Source organism: Anomaloglossus baeobatrachus, chromosome 2, assembly GCF_048569485.1.
Source record: "Anomaloglossus baeobatrachus isolate aAnoBae1 chromosome 2, aAnoBae1.hap1, whole genome shotgun sequence".
Classification (NCBI taxonomy): domain Eukaryota; kingdom Metazoa; phylum Chordata; class Amphibia; order Anura; family Aromobatidae; genus Anomaloglossus; species Anomaloglossus baeobatrachus.
The window spans coordinates 107,823,371-107,834,077 of record NC_134354.1 but is presented as its reverse complement, the minus strand read 5'-3'; positions in this window follow the sequence as shown (position 1 = coordinate 107,834,077).

Genomic DNA, 10,707 nt, shown 5'->3' with positions numbered 1-10,707 from the left:
TGGAGCCATGGCCACTGCTAGGGAGAAAAACACACCTGAAGGCTGACTCATTATTGAAGATGATAAGGTGGTGCCAGGCTTTATGTGGACAAAGTACCTTTGTTATCGGTGCCAGGAAGTTAACCCATTCACATACTTTTCAATTTTCTATCAAGAATATATCATGTAATAATTTCATACTGTACTGTGATATTATATATTCTACAAGAGCAGCACGGTGGCTCAGTGGTTAGCACTGCAGCACTGGGGTCCTGGGTTCATATCCCACCATGGATAACATCTGTAAGTAGTGTGTGTATGTATATATGTGTGTATGTTTGTGTGTGTGTTTGTGTGTATGTGTTTGTGTATATATGTGTGTATATGCCAATGTATGTAAAGTGCGGTGGAATTAATAGCGCTATATAAATGAATAAAATTATTATTATTATATATATGTGTGTGTGTGTGTGTGTATATGTGTGTATGTGCCAATGTATATAAAGTGCTGTGGAATTAATAGCGCTATATAAATGAATACAATTATTATTATTTATTATTATGTGTGTGTGTGTGTTTTTCCTCTGGTTACTCCAGTTTTTTCCCACACTCCAGAGCCATAGTGATAGGAAATTTAGATTGTGAGCCCCAATGGGGACAGTGATGATCACATCTGTGTGCAGAATTATTAGGCAAGTTGTATTTTAGAGGATTTTTTTTATTATTGATTAACAACTATGTTCTCAATCAACCCAAAAGACTCATAAATATCAAACCTTAATATTTTTGGAAGTTGGAGTGTTTTTTTTTTTAGATTTGGCTATCTTAGGAGGATATCTGTTTGTGCAGGTAACTATTACTGTGCAGAATTATTAGGCAACTTAATAAAAAACAAATATATTCCCCTCTCACTTGTTTATTTTTACCGGGTAAACCAATATAACTGCACAAAATTTATAAATAAACATTTCTGACATGCAAAAACAAAACCCCAAAAAATTAGTGACCAATATAGCCACCTTTATGATGACACTCAACAGCCTACCATCCATAGATTCTGTCAGTTCCTTGATCTGTTTACGATCAACATTGCCTGCAGCAGCCACTGCAGCCTCCAGACACTGTTCCGAGAGATGTACTGTTTTCCCTCCCTGTAGATCTTACATTTTATGAGGGACCACAGGTTCTCTATGGGGTTCAGATCAGTTGAACAAGGGGCCATTTCATTATTTTTTCATCTTTTAGACCTTTACTGGCCAGCCACGCTGTGGAGTAGTTGGATGCATGTGATGGAGCATTATTCTGCATGAAAATCATGTTTTTCTTTACGATACCGACTTCTTCCTGTACCACTGCGTGAAGAAGTTGTCTTCCAGAAACTGGCAGTAAGTCTGGGAGTGGAGCTTCACGCCATCCTCAACCCGAAAAGGTCCCACAAGTTCATCTTTGATGATACCAGCCGATACCAGTACCCCACCTCTACCTTGCTGGCATTTGAGTCAGAGTGTAGCTCTCTGCCCTTTACTGATCCAGTCTCTGGCCCATCCATCTGGCCCATCAAGAGTCACTCTCATTTCATCAGTCCATAAAACCTTTGAAAAATCAGTCTTAAGATATTTCTTGGCCCAGTCTTGACGTTCTATCTTATGTTTCTTGTTCAAAGGTGGTTGTTTTTCAGCCTCCCTTACCTTGGCCATGTCCCTGAGTATGGCACACCTTGTCCTTTTTGATACTCCAGTAACGTTGCAGCTCTGAAATATGGTCAAACTGGTGGCAAATGGCATCTTGGCAGCTTCACGCTTGATTTTCCTCAATTCATGGGCAGTTATTTTGCGCCTTTTTTGCCCAACCCGCTTCTTGCGACCCTGTTGGCTATTTGCCATGAAACGCTTGATTGTTCAGTGATCACGCTTCAAAAGTTTGGCGATTTCAAGACTGCTGCATCCCTCTGCAAGACATCTCACAATTTTGGACTTTTCAGAGCCCATCAAATCTCTCTTCTGACCCATTTTGCCAAAGGAAAGGAAGTTGCCTAATAATTAAGCACACCTTATATAGGATGTTGATGTCATTACACCGCACCCCTCCTCATTACAGAGATGCACATCACCTGATTTACTTAATTGGTAGTTGGCTCTCAAGCCTATACAGCTTGAGGTAGGACAATATGTATAACAATTATCATGTGATCAAAATACTCATTTGCCTAATAATTCTGCACACAGTGTATATAAATGAGAAAAATAATATACTCTTAGCAAATTGTTTGTGTACTATGATGCTGTTTCTTAAAGGGGTTGTCTTGTCTTATAAGAAAGGATAGGATAGGCCAGTAATATCAGATCACCAGAGGTGTAACTTCACATTCATGGGCTCCAATGCGAAATCTCCAACAAGGTCCCCAACTATCATGGAACAGTATTGGTCTTTTCATATGGGCCAAAGGGATATTTTGCTCTCCATGCTCCAGAACCTAGGTGCGATTGCAACCCCTGCATCTACTTTAGTTACACCTTTGACTAATGCGGGCGTCACACAGTACGATATATTGGGCGATAGTTCGTCGGGGTCACGTCGGTAGTGACGCACATTCGGCATCGTCTGATATATCGTAGCGTGTGACAGCGGTGAACGAGCAGAAATACTCACCTTCTCGTTCATCATTGACGCGTCGCTCACTTTCAAAAAATCGCCCGTCAGGTTGTTCATCGTTCCCGTGGCAGCACACGACGCTCCGTGTGACACCCCAGGAACGATGAACACAGCTTACTTGCGTCCCGCCGGCAATGCGGAAGGAAGGAGGTGGCTCATCTCCGCCCCTCTGCTTCTATTGCCGTGTGACGTCGCTGTGACGCCGAACGTTCCTCCCCCTTCAGGAAGTGGATGTTCGCCGCCCACAGCGACGTCGCCCGGGAGGTAAGTACGTGTGACAGGGGGTTAACGACTTTGTGCGCCACGGGCAACTAATTGCCCGTGACGCACAAACGACGGGGGCAGATACGATCGCTCGTGCAATCGCACGATAGATCGTACCGTGTGAAGCCCGCATAAGGGTCCAACACATGGCACGCTCACCGATCAGCTATTTTCAGCTCTAGCAGTAGCCAAATGTAAACAGTTACCTGCCTAGGTCCATTCACTGTTGTTTGTGAGAATTTCCTCTAAGCATCAAATCCACTGGGAGCACGGTGGCTCAGTGGTTTGCATTACAGCACTGAGCTCCTGGATACAAATCCCAAGGAAGACATCTGCAAGGATGTTCTCCATGTGTTTGTGTGGGTTTTCTCCAGCGTTGCAGTTCCCTCCGACACTCCAACGGCATAATAATAGGAAACTTGAGTATTTCAGAATTTTCTTTAAAAACACCAATAAAGGTTAATTTACAACTTTATTGACTTGGCTTTTTTCTATTTAACTGCATTCATATTATTCAAATAAAAGTATAGTATGATATTGAAGCATTGATACATTCTCTTAGAAAGGGACATATTACCTTTTAGCATGCATATACCGTGTTTCCCCAAAAATAAGACACTGTCTTCAATTATTTTTTGCCCCAAAATATGCCCTAGGGCTTATTTTTGGGGTAGGACTTATTTTCAGGGAAACACGGTTGGGGGGAAGTTTACCCCCAAAAAAATGCAGATACCCTCACCCCTAGGAGAATCATACTTACCAGACCCAGGGCGTCTGCGTTGCTTCCAGGTCCTCCTGCGATCTTTGGCGGGTGCTCCCAGCAGGTATGCTCCACGCGGTCCTCCCGTGCTTCTGGCCAACAATCGCACACACAATCGCACATACACACACTCACCACATCCGGCGATACTGATTTCTTCTGGCTGGCAGAGAATCCTGGGATGCATCGATGTGTTCCACCACAGGTCCTATAAGCCTGCCACTTCACTGCGTTCCAGGATTCTCTGCCGGCCAGAAGAAATCGGTATCTCCGGATGTGGTGAGTGTGTGTGTGTGTGTGTGTGTGTAATCTGACATGTGTATTCAATCTGACATGTGTGTGTATGTGCGATCTAATGTTGTGGGTGTGCGATTTGATGTGTGTGCTTTCCACGGCAGGTCCTTCCGTTCAGCGTCTGGTTAGTATGATTGGGGGTCTTCTGTCTTCTCTCTTTTGGGGGTGTCCACTTTCTATAATGAAGTGTCCTGCAGAATTGTTTACCTTTTTTAGCTGCATGGACACTTCATTATTGAACCGTCCTGCTAGGACTTATTTTCAGGGTAGATCTTATTTTCGGGGAAACATGGTACATCCTCCTACAAGGAAAATAATCTCCTGTTCTATTTCTAGTCCTAAATACACTACTTGCAAAAAGTTTGGGATATTGGGCTTTCAGATGAAATTTCAGGATGATCCTATATTGCACTGTAACCTTTTCAGGTGAACTTAAAGGGAATCTGTCACCAGGTTTTTGACACCTAATTTGATAGCACCATAATGTAGACACAACATCCTGATTCCAGTGGTGTTTCACTTACTGGGCTGCTTAGAGTAGTTTTGATAAAAATCACTGTTTAATCAGCAGTAGATTATCATTAGAGGACTACTTGGAGTGCTGCAGGGATAGTCCAGTATATTCATGAGCTCTGTATAACTGCTAAATCTGCAGCAAAGAAAAACATTGATTTTATCAAAATGACAGCAAACATATCACACTGCACTTTGGTGTAATGCGAGTGCAGTGTGATGTTTCTCTCACACCCATAGACTTGTATGGGTGCGAGTGAAAACGAATTGGATTTAACCCGCAGTATGCTATGATTGTTTTCTCGGTCTGATTAGATAACATAGAGTAACATGGCGCAGAGTCAAATGCAATTTGTCCTTACCCTAAGGGCGGCTTTCCACGTTGCGACATCGCAAGCCGATGCTGCGATGTCGCACGCGATAGTCCCCGCCCCCGTCGCAGGTGCGATATCGTGTGATAGCTGGCATAGCGAACATTATCGGTACGGCAGCTTCACATGCACTCACCTGCCCTGCGACCGTCGCTCTGGCCGGCGACCCGCCTCCTTCCTAAGGGGGCGGGTCGTGCGGCGTCATAGCGACGTCACACGGCAGGCGGCCAATAGCGGCGGAGGGGAGGAGATGAGCAGGTTGTAAACATCCCACCCACCTCCTTCCTTCCGCATATCCTACGGAAGCCGCGGTGACGCTGGTAGGAGATGTCCCTCGCTCCTGCGACTTCACACACAGCGATGTGTGCTGCCGCAGGAGCGAGGAACAACATCGGACCGTCGCGTCAGCGTAATTATGGATTACGCCGACGCTGCACCGATGATACGATTACGACGATTTTACGCTCGTTAATCGTATCATCTTGGCTTTACACAGTACGATGTCGCATGCGATGCCGGATGTGCGTCACTTTCAATTTGACCCCATCGACATCGCACCTGCGATGTCGTAGTGTGCAAAGCCCGCCTAAGACGAAATCTAACAACGCAACTGATCAGCATTACCCATTGTGAGGCTTCAAGCAGGATGATCTTAGACGGAAATGGCCACAGATCTTAGAGTGTCACACAGTTTCATCAGCAGATTGAAACAGAGATACCGAGAGACTGGAAGAGTCACAGAATGTCACAGAAGTGGACGTCCTTTGGCCACATCCCACAATTATGACGGCTTCAATGTGAACAATGCCCTTTGGAATCGGATGATGAATGCCACTCAACTCCAGGCACATTATTATGAGGTGAGAGACACCTAAGTGTGACGTTAAACCATTCAAAATCATTTATATCAGTGTGGTCTGCGTACTAGACAACCTGCAAAGGTACCTGACTACACCACCAGGCAGAAGCGTCATCGTCTTGAAGAGGGACCAGTGAGCCTCTTTGCTTTTCACTGATGAAAGTCAGTTCAAACTGAGCAGAAATGATGGCCATCAACGATGTTGTAGACATCAAGGAGTGCGCTGTGCATCAGCCACTGCTGTCACCAGACGAGCCTTTGGTGGTGTTACAGTGTGTGCAGGTGTGTCTAGTCAATACAGAACTGCCCTACACTGTGTAAATGGTACAGTGACAGCCCCTAGTACTTGAATAATATCATTAATCCATTCATTGTTCCTCGGCATGAACAACACAGGTCTAATTTCGTCTTCATGGATGACAATACTCCAGCTCATCGAGGTTGCATCATTACGGAATGGCTGCTGGAGACTGGGATACTTCAAGTAGAGTGGCCTTTCTCCAAACCTGAATCCAATTGAAAACCTATGAAATCAGCTTAGTCGCCATGTAGAGGCTGTAACTCTGTACCCCAGAACCTCAATGGCCTGAGGGTCGCCCTTCTAGAAGAGTGGGATGTTATGCCTCAGCAGACAATAACTCCACTTGTGATCAGCAGGAGATGTCGTTGTCAGATGTAATTGACGCTCAAGACCACACGACAAGTTATTGAACCAACTGTTGTTGGCTTTGATTTCAATAAATTGTTTGTGATGAGGAAATCCCCATTGCTGCTTCTACGTAAATGCCCGACTGTCATGATAAAATATCACTGAAGCGTGAACTTTTTACGTTTTCCACAAATTTCACCCAAAAGCCAAATATCCCTAACTTTTTTGTGTACGAGTGTATATGTGTTGTATGTGACATTTCAGTCAATCACTGCTAGCTGAAAATATTGGAGAACACTATGAAAATGGGAATCCAGTTTTTATTGTAATGCAGGTGACGAAGATTTACACGAGATTGTCCCTATGGGTTATCGTCGCTCAGTTGTAGAGTAATCTGTTATTTAGTAGCAGGTTAGTCAATATTCATTGGGTGTCCATTTAAAACAAATTGTCTCTCCAGTAAAGGAGACAAACTCTAGCGCAGCGCCTTTTAAAACAAGTACACTGGTAATATATCCAATAAAAAACAAACAAAAAATGATTTGTAAGGGCCCGATTTCCTCAATAATCCTGAGAGTAAGGATATGTGCACATATTGAGTATTTGGTGAGTTTTTTTTACCTCCGTATTTGTACACAAAACCAGGAGTGGGTAAAAAGTGCAGAAGTGGTGCTTGGGTTTCTATTATACAGTACTTGTTTTTCACAGTACAATGACTCTCTGTTCATGCTCACAGCAGAGTCTGAGCTGAGTATCATCAGCATATCACATCCAATGCTATATACACTAGTGTGATCTTGGCAGGGGCGGACACTGAGAGCAAAAGGCCCTTGATCGGTGATGATATGGGGATGCTTCAGCAAGGCTGGAATTGGGCAGTTTACACTTTCTGAAGGATGTTTGAATTAAGCCACATACAAGGTTATCCTGGAAAAACAGTTGCTTCCTTCTGCTCAGGCAATGTTCCCCAACTCTGAGGACTGTTTTTTCCAGCAGGGCAATTCGCTGTGCCAAACAGGTCAATCAATGTGTAGATGAAGGATCAACACATCAAAACCCTGTCATGTTCAGCTCAATCTCCAGACCTGAACCACATTGAAAACCTCTGGAATGTAATCAAGAGGAAGATGAATAGTCATAAGCCAGCAAACAAAGAAGAACTGCTTACATTTTTGCACCAGTAGCGGCATAAGGTCACCCAAAAGCAGTATGAAAGACTGGTGGAAAGCAGCCAACACGCATGAAAGCTGAGATTAAAAATCATGGTTATTCCACAAAATATTGATTTCTGAACGTTTCCTGAGTTAAAACATTAGCATTGTTGTTTGTAAATGATTATGAACTTGTTTTCTTTGCATTATTCAAGGTCTGAAAGCAATGCATTTTTTTGTTATTTTGACCATTTCTCTTTTTCAGAAAATAAATACAAAATGTATTGCTTTGAAATTTGGATACATTGTCAGTAGTTTATACACACCGTATTTTTTCGGATTATAAGACACACTTTTCCTCCCAAAAATTTAGGAGGAAAATGAAGGGTGCATCTTAAAATCCAAATATAGCTTTACCTGGGGGGCATGTCTGTGCGGCGATCGGGTGCGTTCGGGCGGCCGGGTGCCTGTGACTGCATGCGGGCAGCAGCCGTGTGCCTGTGTGTGGGCGGCGGCCGGGTGCCTGTGTGCGGGTGGCAGCCGGGTGCCTGTGTGCAGGCGGCAGCCGGGTGACTGTCGATGCCGGCTGCATCTCTGTGCGGGTGGGCGGGCGGGTGGCCTGCTGGCTGCCACTTTGTGCGTGCAGGCGGCTGTGCGGCAGGTTTCCCAGTGTGTCCGCGATCCCAGTTTCAAATGATGGCGCCGGGAGTGGGCGCGTACGCAGATGGAGCTCTTGGATGAGAGCTCCATCTGCGCATGCGCCGCTCCAGGTGCCATCATTTGAAATGGGACCGCGGACACTGGGACACTCACTGCACCGGCCTATTGCAACACTCACCCGCCGCCGCTGCTGCTGCCACTACTGACCCGCCGCGCCTGCTGCGACGGATGCAGCTGCGCCTGCCGCCAGTGACCCGCTGCGCCTGCCAGCACAACCTCTGCCTCCTGTAACCCTGCTTCACCACCACTGCTGCCCCCCCTCCGGTAAGACAACACCGGAGTATAAGACAGACCCCATTTTTATTTTTTTTAACCTTTTTTTCATCTCTAAATTTGGGGTGCATCTTATAATCCGGTGCATTTTATAAAGCGAAAAATACGATGTGTATATATACAGTGCTGGCCAAAAGTATTGATACCCCTGCAATTCTGTCAGATAATACTCAGTTTCTTCTTGAAAATGATTGCAATCACAAATCTTTAGTATTATTATCTTCATTTAATTTGTCTTCAATGAAAAAAAATAAAAAAAATTGTCATAAAGCCAAATTGGATATAATTCCACACCAAACATAAAACGGGGTGGACAAAAGTATTGGCACTGTTTGAAAAATCATGTGATGCTTCTCTAATTTGTGTAATTAACAGCACCTGTAACTTACCTGTGGCACCTAACAGGTGTTGGCAATAACTAAATCACACTTGCAGCCAGTTGACATGGATTAAACTTGACTCAACCTCTTCCTGTGTCCTTGTGTGTACCACATTGAGCATGGAGAAAAGAAAGAAGACCAAAGAACTGTCTGAGGACTTGAGAATCCAAATTGTGAGGACGCATGAGCAATCTCAAGGCCACAAGTCCATCTCCAAAGACATAAAAGTTCCTGTGTCTATGGTGCGCAGTGTCATCAAGAAGTTTAAAGCCCATGGCACTGTGGCTAACCTCAATTTCAATGCAATAATGTGCGGATGGTGGATAAAGAACCTCGACTAACATCCAAACAAGTTCAAGCTGCCCTGCAGTCCAACGGTACAACAGTGTCAACCCGTACTATCCGTCGGCGTCTGAATGAAAAGGGACTGTATGGTAGGATACCCAGGAAGACCCCACTTCTTACCCCGAGACATAAAAATGCCAGGCTGGAGTTTGCCAAAATGTACCTGAGAAAGCCTAAAACGTTTTGGAAGAATGTTCTCTGGTCAGATGAGACAAAAGTAGAGCTTTTTGGGAAAAGCCATCAACATAGAGTTTACAGGAAAAAAAGAGGCATTCAAAGAAAAGAACACGATCCCTACAGTCAAACATGGTGGAGGTTCCCTGATGTTTTGGGGTTGCTTGCTGCCTCTGGCACTGGACTGCTTGACCATATGCATGCATTATGAAGTCTGAAGGCTACTAACAAGTTTTGCAGCATAATGTAGGGCCCAGTGTGAGAAAACTGGGTCTCCCTCAGAGGTCATGGGTCTTCCAGCAGGACAATGACCCAAAACACACTTCAAAAAGCACTAGAAAATGGTTTGATAGAAAGCACCGGAGACTACTAAAGTGGCCAGCAATGAGTCCAGACCTGAATCCCATAGAACACCTGTGGTGAGATCTCAAAATGGCAGTTTGGAGAAGGCACCTTCAAATCTCAGGGACCTGGAGCAGTTTGCCAAAGAAGAATGGTCTAAAATTCCAGCAGAGCATTGTAAGAAACTCATTGATGGTTACCGGAAGCGGTTGTTCACAGTTATTTTGGCTAAAGGTTGTGCAACCAAGTATTAGGTTAAGGGTGCCAATACTTTTGTCTGACCCATTTTTGGAGTTTTGTGTGAAATGATCAATGATTTGATTTTTGTTTCATTTTCTTTTATATTGTTTCATTGCAAGCAAAATAAATGAAGATAATAATACCAAAGAATTTGTGATTGCAATTATTTTCAAGAGGAAACTGAGCATTATCTGACATAATTGCAGGGGTGCCAATACTTTTGGCCAGCACTGTAAATATAAATATATATATATATATATATATATATATATATACAGTGCCTACAAGTAGTATTCAACCCCCTGCAGATTTAGCAGGTTTACACATTCGGAATTAACTTGGCATTGTGACATTTGGACTGTAGATCAGCCTGGAAGTGTGAAATGCACTGCAGCAAAAAAGAATGTTATTTCTTTTTTTATTTTTTTTTTAAATTGTGAAAAGTTTATTCAGAGGGTTATTTATTATTCAACCCCTCAAACCACAAGAATTCTGTTTGGTTCCCCTAAAGTATTAAGAAGTATTTCAGGCACAAAGAACAATGAGCTTCACATGTTTGGATTAATTATCTCTTTTTCCAGCCTTTTCTGACTAATTAAGACCCTCCCCAAATTTGTGAACAGCACTCATACTTGGTCAACATGGGAAAGACAAAAGGAGCATTCCAAGGCCATCAGAGACAAGATCGTAGAGGATCACAAGGCTGGCAAGGGGTACAAAACCCTTTCCAAGGAGTTGGGC